Source organism: Phalangium opilio, unplaced genomic scaffold, assembly GCF_054372755.1.
Source record: "Phalangium opilio isolate 3A_F unplaced genomic scaffold, DU_Popi_V2 ptg000077l_1, whole genome shotgun sequence".
Lineage (NCBI taxonomy): Eukaryota > Metazoa > Arthropoda > Arachnida > Opiliones > Phalangiidae > Phalangium > Phalangium opilio.
The window spans coordinates 4,580,029-4,598,797 of record NW_028324185.1 but is presented as its reverse complement, the minus strand read 5'-3'; the positions used below and the strand labels follow the sequence as shown (position 1 = coordinate 4,598,797).

At 35.8% G+C, this 18,769-nt stretch overlaps 1 long non-coding RNA gene across 1 annotated transcript; it reads left to right on the top strand.

The window, feature by feature from the left end:
- Positions 1–702: 702 nt before the first annotated feature.
- LOC149657006 (uncharacterized) lies at positions 703–1,574 on the top strand. Its single transcript, XR_016370035.1, has 3 exons — positions 703–842; positions 929–1,116; positions 1,184–1,574. It is a non-coding gene; the product is annotated as an uncharacterized LOC149657006 (long non-coding RNA).
- The last annotated feature ends 17,195 nt before the right edge of the window (positions 1,575–18,769 follow it).

Sequence of the window (18,769 nt, the reverse complement as noted above, 5' to 3'; positions counted from 1 at the left end):
TTTGGGTGGCTTTGGGAATATTATCTCTGAAATGGAACGGTGTCGGAAGGGAGTGGAAATATTTCGAAAAGTCGGTCGGGACTGGATTATTGTTGGATTCAGGTAGCTTTGGCATTTATAGTATCCAAATGGAGTGTGTGGCATTGAGAGCCAGCCTTATTTTATTCAACCGGAGTTGGGTGGCATTAGTGATATTAGTCAATTTTTCCTCTTTGAATTTCCCACGCGGTTGTTTTGGCGCAAGCGGGATGCATGAAGTTCAACCCCACACAGACGGCACATGACGGTCGCGGCTGGTACAGCCGTCCCTCCGCAAAAAAAATCAAATTCATTGCTGTGCGAGAGAAAACGAAACTAAAACTATTTGTTCTTTTTAAGTTAGAGAGTCATAAACTTTTCCGTCGCCTTAGATTAAACCTGAAAAGGAAAACTACAATTATAAACAATGTTCGAGTTCATAATAAAAATAATTAAAAAAATGCAGTGGGATAACGTTGGAAAACCTTCATAATATATAAGTTCATAATATACCACACGGCCGGCTGGGAAACGTTGGGGTAAATATAAATGAAAATTGGTTAGGTTAAATGCTTTTGTCTTTGGAGTAGGAAAGTTTGTTGAAGCTCTCATTGGCTTTGGCAGAGATGGGAAAACTTGTCGGATATCTCATTAGTTTGGTCAAGGATTAGAAACCTTGTCGCACATCTCATTGGCTTTGGCTGGGATTATTAGAAAACTTGTCGGATTTCTCATTGGCTTTGGCAGGGATTGGAAAAATTGTCAAATTTCACATTGGCTTCGGCAGGGATTGGAAATATTATTGAATTTATCAATTGGCTTTGGTAGGGATTGGAAAGATTTTTAAATCTGTCAATCGGCTTTGGCAGGGATTGGAATTCGTGAGATATTTCACAATTGGCTTTGGCAGGGATTCAAAAATGAAATGAACTTTAGTGTGGCGTTAGGGAGGAGTTGAAAATAAAACAATGGCGTTAGGGTGGCAGTGGCGTTTGTGAAAATTTTACCATTGGAGTTGGCAGGCTTTGGGAATGACTTTTTTCAGTTTGCAGCCCTCTACGTGACTAACCCGATCTTTCGTGAAAATTACGAGAAAGGGTAATTGATATGCGCTCCTTTCATAAATTTTTCAGCGCAAACTAATTTGGTTTTAAATTTTATTTAGAATGCTCGTCTTTTTCGAGACGAAAGCGTTTAGTTACTATGATTATTACGCCATGGATTTCAGAAAATGGGAACGTCCAATAAAGACCACGTCAGACCTGACGTTATTAGCCGTTTGTAGCGTCTTTTACCTCACTTTATCGGCTTTATCCGTTTACGTCGCCATGTTGTTTGTTGAAATAATCCTCGGTTGGAAGAAATATAGAATCAATTAAAGGGAAAATTGATTTCGAAATAATGGCAAATATTTGCAACGACATAAAGTCCTACAACTTTTAACTGAAAATTAAATTTTTTTATTGTTGTTGTTCTAACAATTCTTTATTATTTAATTATATTAAACCATTTTTCAAATGGCTTGTAGATTTCATATCAGCAATAAAACGTAACCTTAAGTACGATGACGTAATTAGTAAAGACCAAGCAATCTCTCGAAAAAATGTAGGAACTGAAACAATACGTTAGAATAGAAATGCTTCTATATCTATAATTGTGTTTAACGATTTTCAAGAAAAAACAAAACTCTGTTCACTAATGACATTGAGAGCAATTAAATATGCTTTGGAGGTATATTATTACTTCAAAGGCAATCATACGACGTTGTCCTCTATTGTTTCGTTTTGGCTACGAAAACTAGTCAGGTCAAGCGCAAAAGTAAGCGAAACGCGAAGTGAGTAAATACACATAATGTAAGATGTTATCTGCAAAACATTTCTTGTCGTAATAATGATTTCGGGTAATAGGAGTTATTGCTATAAAAAATAACGCCTACGTAAAAAAAACCTTATTAACTTGGCGCTTGGTTCGCAAGAAGGCCAAATAACGCTTCGTCGCTTTAGCAATAAATTTTGGTAAAATTTGATAACTACAGCTACAATTCAGTTTTCAAAAGCGTACATTTTTAATCTTCTTAAAAGATCAATATAAATAATTAGGAAAACTAAATTTCCTATTTCTGTAAGTTTCGCGAGCGATTCATTCATTGCTTGAAGGAGTTCACAGATGTCGGCCGCCACTGCTAAATATGAAAAACTGTTTCCCGATAGATACTTCAAGTACAAGTGAGTACTTAACGTTACCGAGAATATTAGTTCCTTCTAACATTATTTTCTCTCTTCTAACAGATTTTCGGAACCAGTTTGTATCAAGTTCGGAATGCTTGAGGTATAAATAAAAAATGAGTTTAAGATTAAAATGACGTTTAAAAAGTTATGGTTTTATAAAATTATCTTTCCTAGGAGTTGGATTCACTTCCGCTACAAAAGAAAAAAGTTTACGATGCCATCGGATATGGAACTATGATTCATAATTTTACGTAAAACCAATAAAATTATTTTAAAAGTAGTTGACGTTTTCAAGATAGTATTTTGTTCAATAGCCCTATTTACGAACCTATCAGCGCAATGGATGTCATAGAAATTCCCAAGGGTGGAGAATTAACAACCGTAAGTTAGAGTTTCAACTTCCTAGTAGATTGTAGGGGTTTGATCATACTCTTTAGGAGGCTTCATCTAGATCACTGTTAAAAATATTGTGGTCATTAGTTAGTATTTAGTTTGCTGAGGTATTTTCAGAGTTTGGACATCGTACTTACTCCAGTGGATGTATCCACTTTAAGCAGTGTGAAAGGGTTTATTTCCAGTGGTTTCTACGACTTCACCGAGACGATCATATTGTCAGGAGCACCAAAATTGTCACTTTCATCTTCGCTCTCATTTTTGTCGATGGATTTGATGGTACTTCATCTCAAGTTCCGAGTACGGGTAATTCCAAAAATTCTAATAGATTACAATTCCAGTCTGCTGTCGGTATATGCCTTTTCGCCATTGTTACATCATAATTATTATTTCACAAATTTTGGCACGCCATCCTAACAAAGTCAAGAAGTAACTTCAATCAAGTAATCAAGCGCTATCTGATAGTTTTGTGGGATGTCTTTTCTGTATTTTTCTTTGAACGTAAGTAATTTTATCTCTAAAAAATCGCAGTAATTTGGGAAACACATGGTGTCTCTCGTGTCAAGCAGCGTATCCTCGTCAATTGGACCATATTTCCGAGCGTCTGGCCTACGCGTTTTGGGTAGTTGGCGTCACATTTATCGGGTTCCTCATGAGTTGTTTCCTCAAGTCGGAGTTCTTCAGTGAGAAATATTTATTCATCGAATCGATCGAAGATCTTCAATACATGCAGAATTACGAGAATATTCAACCACTTATTGTCAAAGACGGATTGGTTCACAAATTTCTAAGCAACAGAGTAAGAATTTGCTAAATCTAGTTCGGTCCTCTGAAAACTAAATTAATCAATTCATTAGGCCAAGCAAGAGGAGAAGCTCGAAAACTGGATGAAGAATCACTTGAACGAGGAGAATTTTTGCGACTTTTACGACCTGGTTTCGTTAGAAATGTACCAGGAAATTGTAAACGGATATAAAGCTTTGATTTTGAACCAAATATTTTTGTCTTCTACGTTGGGTTTCGTTCTTACGCAAGATGATGACATCATCAGAGAATGGAAAACCAAATTAGACGTATTCTACTTTTCGAAATCGCTTAAAAGCGATTATATCGTCTTGCCTGCCAATTCATCCTTTTTCACTAACCCGATCTTTCGTGAAAATTACGAGAAAGGGTAATGATATCTGCTCCTTTCTTAAATTTTTCAGTGAAAACTAATTTGGTTTTAAATTTTTTTAGAATGCTCGTCTTTTTCGAGACGAAAGCGTTTAGTTACTATGATTTCCCCGGGGATTACGCCATGGATTTCATCAAATGGGAACGTCCAATGAAGAACGCGTCAAGTCTGACGTTATTCGCCGTTTGTAGCGTCTTTTACCTCACTTTATCAGCTTTATCCGTTTGCATCGCCATGTTGTTCGTTGAAATAATCCTCGGATGGAAGAAATATAGAATCGATTAAAGAAAAAATCAGCATATCAAAACGTTTTACAAAAAGTACCCCTGATTGATTTCGAAATAATGAGAAATATTTACAAACGGCATAAAATCTTACAACTTTCAACCGAAAATTGAAAACACTTGATTCTTTGGGAAGTCAATGAAGATAAACAACAATATGGTTGAATTCTAATGTCAGTTGAATAAAAAGAATATAAGCATAAAAGTACTTGTCTTGTTCCTTTATTAAATATCTCAAATCTTTCACGAAAATTATAGAGCGATGTCGCGGCGCCTAAACGTCTCGGTGCCAAATTGTCGCGGCGCCTAAATGACTGGCGCCTAAGTGTCCTGTTCCGGTTCCAGTCAGCAACGTCATTAAAACGTAGTTTAAGTGGGCCAATAAGATAATTTAAACTTTCTGTTACGTGTTGGAGGGGGGCTCTATACTGGGCCATGAGTCAGACTGAAGTAAATACTAACCGTTCTCTATTCCTACTTCTAAAATTAAATCTATCCCTGATACTACTCCGTGGGGAGGTGTGTCTTCTACTTCCATAGAAATATATTTAGATGGAACTTAGACGAAAAATTCCATAGCATTTCATATCTAGGCATAATTTTCTTTGGTTAAAAAGTTTCTTTTCGAGCCTTATGATTAGTTCTTTCATCGCACGCTAAACGCAATTAAGTATATTTATATTTTTCCGATTGATTGCTTTCGGTCGTAATGTTTTCAGAAACCGGGTATTTAACTGTCAGCTAATGAAGTAAATAAATGGAACGTTTAACGATTTTCGGCAAAACAAAGAAAATTGAAGTCCTTTCTAACATTAGATATATTCAGCATGATTAAAAAAGGTAATCATAAGAAACTGTCCTTTGTTTTGCATGACGTAATCTAGACATGTCACGCGCAAAAGTAAGCGAAACGCGAAGTGAGTTAACACAAATAATGAAAGGTGTTTTCTACAAAACACTTCTTGCCGTAATTGGCCTGTAAAAATTAGCGAATGAGTTACAGTAAAAAAACATGTTCACATGGTTCGGAAGAAGAATAAACTATGCTTTGTCGCTTTGGCAACGGATTTTGGCATAATTTGATAACAACAGCGATAATACATTTTTGAGAATCGTATTCAAAGAGATCAATATAAAAAATTGGGAAAATTCATTTGTCTCTTTGCCTTGAACGCCATGGAAATTCCCAAGGGTGGAGAATTAACAAATGCAAGCGACAGAGTTGCACCGTTAGCCAAAATTGTATGGAGTTCATCATACCGCTTAGAAGATATTATCTATAACACATTGTGTTCATTTTTAGTATTCAGAGTTCAGCGTCCCTGTTCTCTAAAAATCTAAATCATTTGGACGAGGATCCAAATCTTAACGTTTGGATCGGCTACATTTGGATAGGACGCTTATAACTGTATTCTCTGACCCAAATCCAAATCGACATTTGGATCTCTCGGCAAACCTTTATCAAAACCAAATGTACGTCACTTTCTCTTTCAATATGTAATTTTACTTAGTGGTTTTTGGTCAATTCTTTTGCAGCGTTTAATGTAAAAGTAAAATGTTTTTAAGCCTTGGATTTTTGCATGTTAGATTGTAATAATTTTGTAAAATTAAGAAACCTCTTAATTTGATAGTTTAAGCTAATTAGGCCTAATTAATATTAATTGGGAAAGTAAATTTGAATGAAAAATAGGTGGATATCTCTTATTAACTGGGAAATGATGCACACATTTTACATATAAATTTTGGAAGTAAACATTTATTTTGTGTATATAAAATTCAGCATTAATTTTACTAAGGCAATAAATTAATTATCTACGAGGAATTAACTAGTACATATGTTTAATATTAGAATTTAACTCGTTTCAAAACTAAAAAGGTTTTGAAAGGGTTTTTTGTAATTTAGTTAATAAAATTTGTGATTGTCGATTGGTCAATATTGTATATTAACCAATGGTGGAACCAATTTTTTTTAAACTCTATGAAACTGAAATATCAATCAAACATCTACTGAAAGAGGTATCACCCTACTTTTATTTCAAAAGAAGGTAAATAAGGATTAGATGGCTTGCTGCTTCAAACAAGATTTTTAATCGTGAAGAGAATATTGTGATAATTTTAGTCAAATTTAGATATTCGGTAACTGAGTTGATATGAATAAAGCTGTTTTTGCTCATGTCTATTTTAAACTTTAATCACAGATTTCGCTTACCATTTCACTAGCATAATAAACACTACTGAAGGACGCAAATCTATCTGTGATCGGTAACGGTGACCAATATAGCAATTTTCCCAATTAATGGGTTTGAAGGTCATTTGCACATTTCAATTTGAAATGTTGCGAGAGAAATTTGAATGGAATAGAATGTACACTTCTCTTGATATCTCATTCAGTAGATAAAAAAATTGGTATTGGTATTTCAATTAAGCTTAGATATCAACATCGGTTAATTTCCGATATGGGCTTTTTTTGTTTTTTGCTCTGGGTCCGCGACAAGGCTAGCGCTTGGTGCCATATAGCCAGAATTTTGTAGTTAGATAAGGTTTAGTCGGAGCTTCCGTTTAAAGATCGCCAACGATGGAGCGGATTCGGTCTCTGTATTTAAAATAATTATATTATTCAAGTAATAAATTTAGCGATAGTGTTGATTAGCTCCAATAGAGGGCACATAGTTTGCAAACTAAGTCTGGATAAGGTATTCATAGTTTACAGGCATGGAGGAATCCTACCACTAACCAAAATCGTCTGCTATTTACGCTTTAGGTTGTCTGGTGTCCTTGTGCAAATGGTATGAATCCTGCTTGCGTATAAAGTATGTACTCAAGGATTGATTACGATTATATCAACATATCAAACAAAAAGTATTTAATTATAATTTCGAATTTAAATTTAAATGTATACAGTTTTTTGAAATATCCGTTGAAGACATCCAGTCTCTGTCAAGTGATTTAAATTTCACACCTTCTCTGTGGGAAAGAGGGAATCCAATTAACGAGATTTACAAACTGACATCATCCTTGAATTAAGATATTATTCTAAAAACTAGTCTACTCAACTATATATAAAATAATAAATCAAGGTATTGAAGGTTTAATTAACGTTGCTAAGAATGTATCAAATAAAAATCTACAAATTAAGCTCCTCATTAAAAAGAACATTAGGATAATTAGGTAGAATATTACTCCAAGTCTCTAATTTCAGTAAGATCAAATTTTAAAGCTAGATATATAGACTGTCATCTCTCTAAGCATTATAATTTAAATTAATTGATCGTGCTGATTTAAAGTTAAATAATTATATATATATTGCAAATGTATTTATATTTAAGTAATTTAATTTTATTAAAATAGTAAATTTAATGATGGTAATTAAGGGTTCCGCGAGATGGCAGTTTTTTTAAAAAATATTTCTAATGTTTTTACCAGGGGAAAGAATGAGAGTGAGGTTATTTTAGAGCTGTGCGAGTACTCGACTCGATACTCGAAAACAGATTTTCTGAGACTCGCAAAAGTTTCGAGTATCAAATCAAGGCTCGATAAATACTCGAACCTGCTTTGGAAGACCTTTAACTCTGAAAATGGGATGTAGGAGCTATAAAAATCTACTAGAAAGTCACGTTTATAGGTTAACAGACCCAAGTTATTGCTCAATGGGTAGTCACAAGTGTAGTGCAGTAGGGCAGTAGCTCCTAGCTGGTTCAATAGTGGAAGTAAAAGTAATAAAATACTGTTAAAGGGCGTTGACTATTATTATTGTTTTATTTTACTAATTTATTTATCTATAGTTTTTTTTTGAAGTTCAGCTTTGTATTTGTTCTCACGGCCAATTTCAATCAAGATCCGCTTGAATTGGAATTTTCTCGACATAGAACAATGAATGGAATGAATGATAACCCCACAGTAAACGATGAAGGATACAATCGCGAAGCTCTTCAACTTCTGAAAAAATACAAAGTGCCTACTCAAACCACAAAGGGTAACACAACAATTGTAAAGGTTTTTGGCGTTGAGTAGGCGGAGAGAAACTTCCAAGTTTTAATATTGTTTACTTGTACAATAAAATATATTATTCTTTTTGTCAAAAAATAAAAAATATTCTTCAAATAAATAATCTTCTAATAAATATTCTTATTTCATTTAGAAAACTGAGATGCCATTTGTTGAAGCTGTTTACGTTGCCGGTCTTTAGCATTGGCTTTTGCCTTCAAGTTTTTCAACCTAATTTCAGCTTTAAAATCCTCTCATAATTTTTTCAAGTGCCCATTAGCAATAGTATTTATAAAATATGCTACGCAATGAGCCAACAATATAGTTTTTTCAGTGTCTGAAACAACGCCTTCGCATAAATTGCTCCAAATGTCATTGACTACGTTATCAAGGGTTATATCAACTTCCAACTTTTTAACTCTATTTTCAACATAAATCTTTCCGTAATATTTTCCTACGTGTTTGTACAAAATCACAAAAAAGTTGTAAGCCACTTCAGTTGGATAGTACAAACCACCCCTATCTTGGGCTTCAATCCAAAACCTCATTTTTTGCGCAACATTGTCCTTCTTTGTGTGCATCAGAGCAGCGACTTTTCTTCCTGACTCAGATTTTCGGCAGAGAGACCTAATAGCAGCTCCAATTACAAACATCAAGACTTCTTCCACCGGAGTTTTGACATTAATAGGCATAACCTTAAGCTTCTTGGAACCCGCCTCGACTATACGTCTGATGAGAATACTTATCCCTCTTTATTTTTCAGTTTCTGTTAGATCCTTTAAATTTTGGAACTTAAAAAAATAAAATAAATATATTTTATTCAGTTAGCTCAATAATATACTCACTGTGGTGTGTTCTAAAGAATTCAAAACCAATTGCTTCTTCGCTTTATCCATAATTAGTTCATTCATCTTTATAACTACTTTATCATCTACCGTAGATGTCAAAATTGGTCGCAGCAAACCTTCTAATTCAGTTAAATCAGAAGCTTCAAATATTAACAGCCAATTGGTACTCGCTTTGGCCATTACTATGGAATCTAGCTTTGAATCTTCAAGATTTTGTAGAACCTCTCTTTAAATTCCTCCAAATGTTTCCTGGTAAACATTATCTATTGAAATTAGGTTGACAACATTTAAGCCACACATTAGAAAAGAGCACATAAGTTTTGTGTTGTCCTGATACTCAATTTAATTAATGAATACCATCAATCATGAAAGGGCGGACTGGTTCTTTAACCTTCTTTCTAGGCTGACATTTGATCTCTCTTTGCAACTTCAGGATCCTGATAATTAATTGTTAAGCTAATAGAATTTATGGTTGGTAGCATTCTCGGAGGCGACGTCAAAGTGCTGATAATTAATGGAAAATCTTATAAAATATTTTATTAATTTATTTGACCTGTGCTTACTTCGCAATTGTGCTTAGTGTCTTTCTTGAAGGCGAAGTCAAAATGCTGATAATTAGTTTTAATCTTATAAAATTTGTAAATCAATTTTAATTAATGCCTACTTACTGCGTAATTGTGCTTGGTGATATTCTTTTTGGTAGCTTCAGGGTCCTAATGATTAATTTTTAATCTTATTCTATTTGGAAATTAATTTAATTAACGCATACTTACTTCGTAATTTTGGTTTGTGCCTTTCTTGGTGGCGGTTTTGATTCTGATTTTGATTTCTTCGGGCAGTCCTGTTCATCAATATGTTTGACATTCGCCGGGCGATTCATACTTGTTCTCATAAATTGAGTTGGGCTAAAACTTATTTTCGGTTTAATAATTCGACCAGAACTATATTTAACTATATTAGTAGCACTAGAAGGATTCATGTTGGTAGGAGATACTGTTTCTTTGCCCATATCAATTCTTAGAGAAAACATATAGTTTTATTGAACTGATACTCTTTAACATTTTAACTTACCTTGATTATTCAGTCTTTTTAACTTTATACTTTAATAAATTACTAATTTTTCTTATTCCGAAATCCATAATGCTCTAAATTGTTCTAACATTAAAAATGCCAACTTTATCTTATTGGCGCAAGAAGACAACAACCGAATTTACCGAAATCTTGTAGGCCTAAAAAAAACACGTTTTGGAGCAGACGCCGTTTGTACCACTACTTCCTTTTTCACACGTGACTTAAGTTCTCTGGACTCAAATTGCCCTAGCTCCAGCGCGTCACATCCGCGGGTGTCGCCCATATCTAGTGGCCGCCTTTTTGGCCAAGTTGGAATTCCATAATACATAGTATTTAAATAAATCCATGGTAAAATACGCCTAAGGTTTATAAGTATCATTTTATCTTAAGAGTACTATATAACAAAGGCTGTAAAACCTTTCTAGATCCATTCTTGAGTTGTAGGAATGTCCTTTGCTATTCGTTTCTCCTCCTCTTCCTCCGTCATTATTTTCTTCTCCTCATCCTTCGTTTCTTCTCCTTTTCCTCGATCTTACGATTCTTCTTGCGTTTCTCCTCCTCTTCATCCATCTTTAGTTTCTCCTCGTCCTCCATTTTACGCTTTTTTTCACTGTACGTTTCTTCTCTTCGCCCTCCATATTCGGCTTAATCTCCATCATTCTTTTATCCTCAACTTTCTTCATACACGGTTTCTTCGACTTTTCCTCGATCGTCCGTTTATTTTTTAGTTTATTGTCCTCTTCATCCATATTTGATTTTTCATCGTCCTCGAGCTTACGCTTTATTTCCATTCTATTTTGCTCCTCCTCTTCATCCTTCTTCAGTTTCTCCTCGTCCTCCATTTTAAGCTTTTTTAAAATGTACGTTTCTTCTCTTCGCCCTCCATCTTCGGCTTGATCTCCATCATTCTTTTCTCCTCTACTTTCTTCATCCTCCGTTTCTTCTCCTCGTCCTCGAACTTACGCTGTATTTCCATTGTAAATTTCTTCTCCTCTTCCTTTATCATCCGTTTATTCTCCTCTCCCTTCGCTTTCGTGGGATTTCGATCCTTTTTTAGACTTAACTTATCAGAATCGTTACTTTCACTGTCTCCATTGCGTGATTCTCGTTCCTCCATTTGAATTTGCTTTCCAAGGTATGAAAGCAATCTGAAAGTGTGAATATCGTGTTTCAAATTAAGTTAAAATTATTCCGGAAAAATTATTACCGCTTTGTCACTTTCCCCGTTTCAAAGAGCCGATGGTCACGACTTTTTCTACATTTTAGAAGGAACGCTATTTCTTCTATGCCAATGGAAATAAAGGTATCTGGGATCGGTTCTTTAAGATATTGTTTGGCATCAGAATAAAATATGCGCAACGATCTGTGGTTTATAAAAAATAAATACATGGTAATCTCGAACAAGATGTTTGCAACAAGATGATGCTTTAAACCTTTTTCATCTTGAAATAGTTGTCGTATTATGCGCCATATTAAATTGCCTGTCAGGCCTCGGCCAAACGGACTTCCATTCACAGCAATTACGGCTTCTAAAATTTTGGTGTCCTCACTCTCTGAATATTTTTTTCTGGAATCTCTGTGAAAATATAATGGTTTAATATTAGTATTTGGATTCCTCTTTTGGTACAATCTGGATACTAAAATTTACCCTTTATTCTCTTTCCATGTGGTTTTGCTTCTTTTTTATCATTTTTCATTTTTGCGCCACGGTCTGTGCTTGAAGCAGTTTTCGTCTCCTTACCAAGATCTTTTATGACTTTTTCCATATCCACTTCCCCGTGTATCCTTTTCTCCTCGTGGTCTTTAGCTTTTACTTTGGTACATTCTTCCGTATCCTTGCTCTTAGATTCGTTAGGAACACCTCCTGTTTTGTTGTTTGGATTCATACTCTCATTTTCGGTTGATTCTTCGATTTCATTTTTCGTACCACTTTCCTCTATTTTTTGTAAAAAAAAAACGGATTCAGTTTTCTGAACGACATGCTCTTTTGCTACCAAGAATGAGTATGAGACTGTTTAGTCAAGTTTTGGTTCTTTTAAAGGAATATTTGGCGGAGCTAAGTGAGGGATTTCCGGAAACGTTGTTTTTCCCCCACAGCTTTCCCCAAGATTTTATTTAAATATGGTGTTTTTCATACCACTATCCTCTACCATGTTTTTGATACAGCTTTGGGTTTTTATGTATATTCTAGCTTATGAAATCGAGCTAGCTTATCATTGAAATAAGGGTTAAAGGAACAGTAATACCATTTTAATTTTTAATCAACTTTTTTTAATCATATCATATAAAGGCTCGTACAAAATCTTAGAAAATAAAGCAGTATTTACATATAAGGATGTTTTTTATTTCTCTTAAATTTTTTTTAAAAATATTGAAGTTTGTAAGAAATGAAATAAATAGAAAACACATTTTAAAATTCGGAATATTCTTAATCGTCAGATTCTGTCTTCTTTCCTGAAAATAAATTTGAAAATGTAAATGGCGTGCTAAGTGTCTCAAATGTACTCTTACTTACTCTTCAAAGACTTTCGCTCGTGTTCCGAGTCAACAAGGTCAGACGTACTATCTGAGCTCTCTTCCGATTCAGGCATATCTAAGGAATCTTCTTGATCCATTCTCGTGGTGCCGTCTTCGATGATTTTGCAATTGTCCCTCAGCTCGTCTAGCGTTTCACCATGGTGAGTCTCCAACTCTTCACTATCCGAGTTCTCTTCAACGGATACCTGAGATGCATTGATTTCCATCATATTTTCAACTCCTTCTCCACCAATTTCCAACGGCCCTTCCTCGTTTATATTTTCGCCCCCTTCTCCACCAATTTCCAGCGGCCCTTCCTCATTAATATTATGCCCTGGGGTACTGGGTACTTGAAATTCATCATTCTCAGATTCCTCTTCCGCATCAGAGTTTTCTCTGTCATCCTCGACCCCCATCGTTCTTCCGATAATTTTCATAGTTTCCAGATAGCCTTGGTCTGTTTTTTTTTCAATTTCGACAGCAAATTCATTATCTCTTTAAATTCAGAGTGTTTCATTTTTTCCTTTAATGTGTTTCCCAGTGAACGATTTTTCTTCTCTTCTTTTTTAAACTTTTTCAATAAGACTATTTGTGCTTTATTCTCCTCAATTTCCTTGTCAAGTTTTCGAATTTCGGTGAAAAATTTTTCCCTTGTTTCAAGGAGTGTTTTATTGCATGCTTCGAAAATTTCAATGGTTTGAGGTATGGTTGAGTAATTTGTCGGGTCGGTTGCATTTTTTTTAAAATATCAGGGCCGCTTTTTGAAGCCGTTGCTGTATGGAAACGAAACTATTTTAATAAATGATTATAAAAAGAAAATTTATATTAAACGTACACATTCCGGGAATGCTCAAAGAGACATCTATCATATCCGAGCATCCGCAATGGGGGAAAAATGCCAAATATTTTCGTGGCAAACACAGAGTTTTCTTCCAAATGTCATCTCTTTCACTTTCCTTTCGAAAGCATTCTACAACATTTTGCGGAACATATTTCTCCAAATCCACGATATCTCCTTTCGCTCCATCTGTATTAGAAATATCACTCAATATTAATTATTAGACTTCGCAATTATATTCGACCACTTATCTACACTATTTCAAACTTACAGATTAATCTTACAACGAAGCACTTTAATATTAACGAGAATCTGTTTTCTTCGTTTATAAAAAAGGTGCAGTATTTTTTTGGAAAAATCGCTAACATGTTTTTGAAAAACATTTCTAAAATGAAGCAGAAAAATTAAAAATTTCATAATTAAAGAAAAAAAACTTGAACCTATACTTTTCACATTGATGGCTTAATATCAGAGACATTATATCGTTCCACCCTACTTCTTTTCTAGAGTTTCTGGGTTCGAAAAGTCCATGTAGTTTTTCTTCATGTTTAAGTCGAGTTCCAAGCTCAACCACGAGGGCCTTACCCAGGTTTTCGCTCGACAAATACTTTGAACGCTGGAGTGGCCTCCCCTTTGCGTCCTCTAGCCTCTCAATCACAAGGTTCAAGGTCAGAATTTGGGCCATTTTCCTACGCATAACATGAAATGCTTATTACGTTACTTTTTCTGATGAAAAACCCGACGAAGCTTACAAATTTATTTACATTGTAATAACGTTATGTTTTGCTTACGAAAAACCCTTACAGCACGAGACACAAACTAATTTACGTTTTTCATTCGAAAATCTCGACGTAGTTTGAGTTTGGCCTTCCGTATTACAACTTACAAACCTAATAACATTGTAATAACGTTACGTTTTACTTACGAAAATCCCTACCAGCACGACACACACAAACTACGTTACGTTTTACTTACGAAAAATCTCGAGATAGTTTGAGTGAGGCCGTCCGTATAACAACTTACGAATTTAATTACATTGTAATAACGTTACGGTTTGCTTACGAAAATCTCGACGTAGTTTAACTTTGGCCTTCCGTATTACAACATACAAACTTAATAACATTGTAATAATGTCACGTTTTACTTACGAAAATCCCTAACAGCACGACACACACAAACTACGTTACGTTTTACTTACGAAAATCCCTAACAGCACGACACACACAAACTACGTTACGTTTTACTTACGAAAACCTCGACATAGTTTGAGTGAGGCCTTCCGTATTACAACTTACAAATATAATTACATTGTAATAACGTTTCTGTTTGCTTACTAAAATCTCTAACAGCACGACGCAGCCAAACTAAGTTACGTTTTTCTTTCGAAAATCTCGACGTTTACGTTTTACTTACTAAAATCCCTAACAGCACGACACACACAAACTACGTTACGTTTTACTTACGAAAACCTCGAAATAGTATGAGTGAGGCCTTCCGTATTACAACTTACAGATATAATTACATTGTAATAACGTTACTGTTTGCTTACGAAAATCTCGACGTAGTTTGAGTGAGGCCGTCCGTATTACAACGCCAAACTACGTTACGTTTTACCTACCAATTCGAGGTATTCCCCATTTAGTACAGGAAAAATAGGTTTTAACCCGCAACAAATTGAAACAAAGCTTAAAATTTCAGATCTTATAGATTTTTGGGCGCTCTTTAACGTGGTGTGGTCTCCCACACTCTCCCATTGGAGTAATTTCCGCCATATTGGAAAATGGAGGACAAAATCGAGAAATTGTTTAATAACTCCGGTTCTACTTAACCGATCAACACGTAATTAGGCTTCAATTGTAGATCACCTTCGAACACATAATTCATCGCTTTAGATATTTTCCCTACAACTAACTGGAAGGTCACAATCTGACCCTGAAGATTAGCCTCATATAAAAAATGGGGATTTAAAGCATTTAAGGTTTCTATTTTCAGAATTCGTTTCCAAAATTAAACATATAGTTCCTATTACTGACAAATTTTGTTTCTTTTCTGACAAGAGCTATAATGTTTAGTATGGGAGAGGGTAAAACAGCCTTTATACCATCATAAAACGGCTAAAGTTGAGTTAAAGCGTGTGAAACAAAGTTGACAAAACCAAGTGTACAGGGTGTTACAAAACGATGTGTCACAAATTCAGGGGTGCACTCTACGGGTCAAAACAAGACTAAGTCACCAAAGAACTATCGTCCAAAACTGAGCACCCGCGGAGATACGGGCCATCAAAGTATCACGTAAAAGGCGATGAATTTTCCCTTCAAGTGACGACGAATATAGCTTGACCATATTGTTTTCAATTAATTGGTCATAATTGAAAAAGATTCGATATTTAAGAAACGATCGATTCTGGGGGCACAGCTAAAAGCATTTTAGACCAAAAAATTAAACATTTAAGGTGTTTTAATTTGGAATAAAGTTACAACGGCGTTTTCAGATCGCTGTAGTTGCTGAGTGGCTTGGTTTTTCATTCATTAAAACGATGGCCTATTCAACTTCTTTGTCAAGCCAACGAGTAAAGCGCTTTTACGTGTAAGCAAGAGCGCCTAGTTATTGGAAAGATGTCGTGACAACGGCATGAACCTAGTAAAACCGGCGTTTTTTAACCAGACCGTGGTATTATTACCCAATCTGGCATGTCTGTTATCGAACCCCTGTGGAAGTTACGTTTGCCATCGAACATTCGTGGATATTTGTGTCGTGGGACATTCTTCTAAGACAGATTCACTATCGGCCACGTATGCAAGAAATGACGCATACGGCGACAAACGACCAATGCTATTTCTCACGTGATTTTATGACGCGAAATCCTTCGAAAAGTAGTCGCTTAAGTACATTGCTGCTAGTAATGATTGATAACTACACCTGCTAGATAAAATGTCAACTAATAATTTCAATGTTTTTAAAGGGTCTTAAAGTAGACCAATGCCATAAGAAGGGTCTTTGCTAGTTTCAATCACTTCAGAAAAAACTTAAGAGTCCTAAAAGTTATGGAAAATTATTCAAACGAGGAGCTAGCCGATATGCACCTTATGTATCATCGAGCATTCGAGAATGCTCTGGAAGCCAGGCGCCTTTACCAAGAGATGTTTCCTCAACGACGATTGCCGTGTCGTCAAACTTTCGAGGCGGTAGATCGACGTTTGCGACAGACAGGGCAACTACGGCGAAGGGGTGGAGCTGGAAGACCGCAAGATATACCCGAAAACTTAGAAAACCAAGTCCTGCAAATCTTACAAAATGATCCCGGAACCAGTACCCGCAAGCTGGCGAATAAACTTGATGTAAATCATGTAAAGGTTTGGAGAATCCTAAACACTCACGGATTTCACCCGTACCACTACCAGAAGGTTCAGGCTTTAAATCCAGTTGACTATCCAAGGAGGCTACAGTTTTCAAACTGGTTTATCCACCGATGTGTTGCGAGCCCCCAATTTCCAGGCATGGTCTTAGTGACCGACGAGGCCACGTTTGCCCAGAACGGAATCATCAACTATCACAACATGCATCAATGGCGCCAAGAGAATCCGCACGCCATCGTGGTAGCAAGTCATCAAGTCAAATTTAGTTTAAATGTTTGGTGCGGTATTGTTGGAAATCTTTTAATCGGACCGCACTTCCTCCCACAAAGACTTAATGGTCAACATTATCTCCAATTTCTAACTGAAACGCTACCGGAACTCTTAGAAGATGTGCCCTTGGCTCAGTGGCACGACATGTGGTTTATGCACGATGGAACTCTCGCTCATTTCCGGCGCGACGTTCGGGCACATTTGGACGCCACCTATCCTGGAAGGTGGATTGGTCGTGGAGGACCTGTTGCTTGGCCAGCTCGTTCGCCCGACCTCAACCCTTTGGATTTCTTTCTTTGGGGTCATTTGAAGGGCATGGTTTACCAAACCGAAATTCCTAACATCGAAGAGTTACGTCGCGGATCATTGAGGCATGCGAAACCATCAGAAATACACCAGGAATCTTTGAACGAGTTCGTGAGTCTTCCGTTAAGAGGGCCGAAGCTTGCGTAAGAGCTCAAAGACAACATTTTGAATAAATTTTGTAAAATTTAATTAATAAAATACTATCTCGATGCCCATTGCACCCTTTAAAAAACATTGTAATGTACTAGTTGACATTTGATTTAGCAGGTGTAGATATCAATCATTACTAGCGGCAATGTACTTAAGCGACTACTTTTCGAAGGATTACGCGTCATACAGTATGAAGGATTACGCGTCATACATTATTACAATCACGTGAGAAATAGCATTGGTCGTTTGTCGCCGTATGCGTCATTTATTGCATACGTGAAATCTGTCTTAGAAGAATGTCCCACGACACAGATATCCACGAATGTTCGATGGCAAACGTAACTTCCACAGGGGTTCGATAACAGACATGCGAGATTGGGTAATAATACCACGGTCTGGTTAAAAACGCCGGTTTTACTAGGTTCATGCCTTTGTCACGACATCTTTCCAATAACTAGGCGCTCTTGCTTACACGTAAAAGCGCTTTACTCGTTGGCTTGACAAAGAAGTTGAATGGGCCATCGTTTTAATGAATGAAAAACCAAGCCACTCAGCAACTACAGCGATCTGAAAATGCCGTTGTAAATTTAGGCCACATTAAAACACTTTACCAATATAAATGTTTTTTGGTCTAAAATGCTTTTTGCTCTGCCCCCAGAATCATTCGTTTCTTAAATATCGAATCTTTTTCAATTATGACCAATTAATTGAAAACAATATGGTCAAGCCATATTCGTTGCTTCACTTGAAGGGAAAATTCATCGCATTTTATGTGATATTTTGATGGACCGTATCTCCGCAGTTGTTCAGTTTTGGACCATAGTTCTTTGGTGACCTTGGGTGCGATTCACCTGCACAGTGATAAATTTTTTATATCACGCGTTATGATTTTTCAGCGTTACGCTCGTAACGCAAACCTCATAACGCAAATTTTAAATATCACTCTGAAATGCGATCCAACGACATTTGCGCTATCTAGCGGGGATAACTTAAAAAAAGAATTTTTGGCGCCAAAAATTTTAATTTTATCGTCTGCTTGTGAAAATTTCAACAATATTCAGGGAATAACAACATATAAAAATTACAACTATGCCTAGAAAACGTGGGAAAATGGTTTATGAAGAGCAACTGAATATGTTGCTAAGTTTTAGGGAAGAAAATAAAGACGTAGTAATAAGAACTTTTAAATTCTCGAAAATTAATTATGATTAAAGATGGAATCAGCTAGTCGCAACGCGAGTGGCTAAAAGTGCGCCTCGTTTTAGTGTAAAAAGGAACTAAAATAGAAATATTGTGAAAAGTGTTGCAATAAATGAACTTATTAGGATT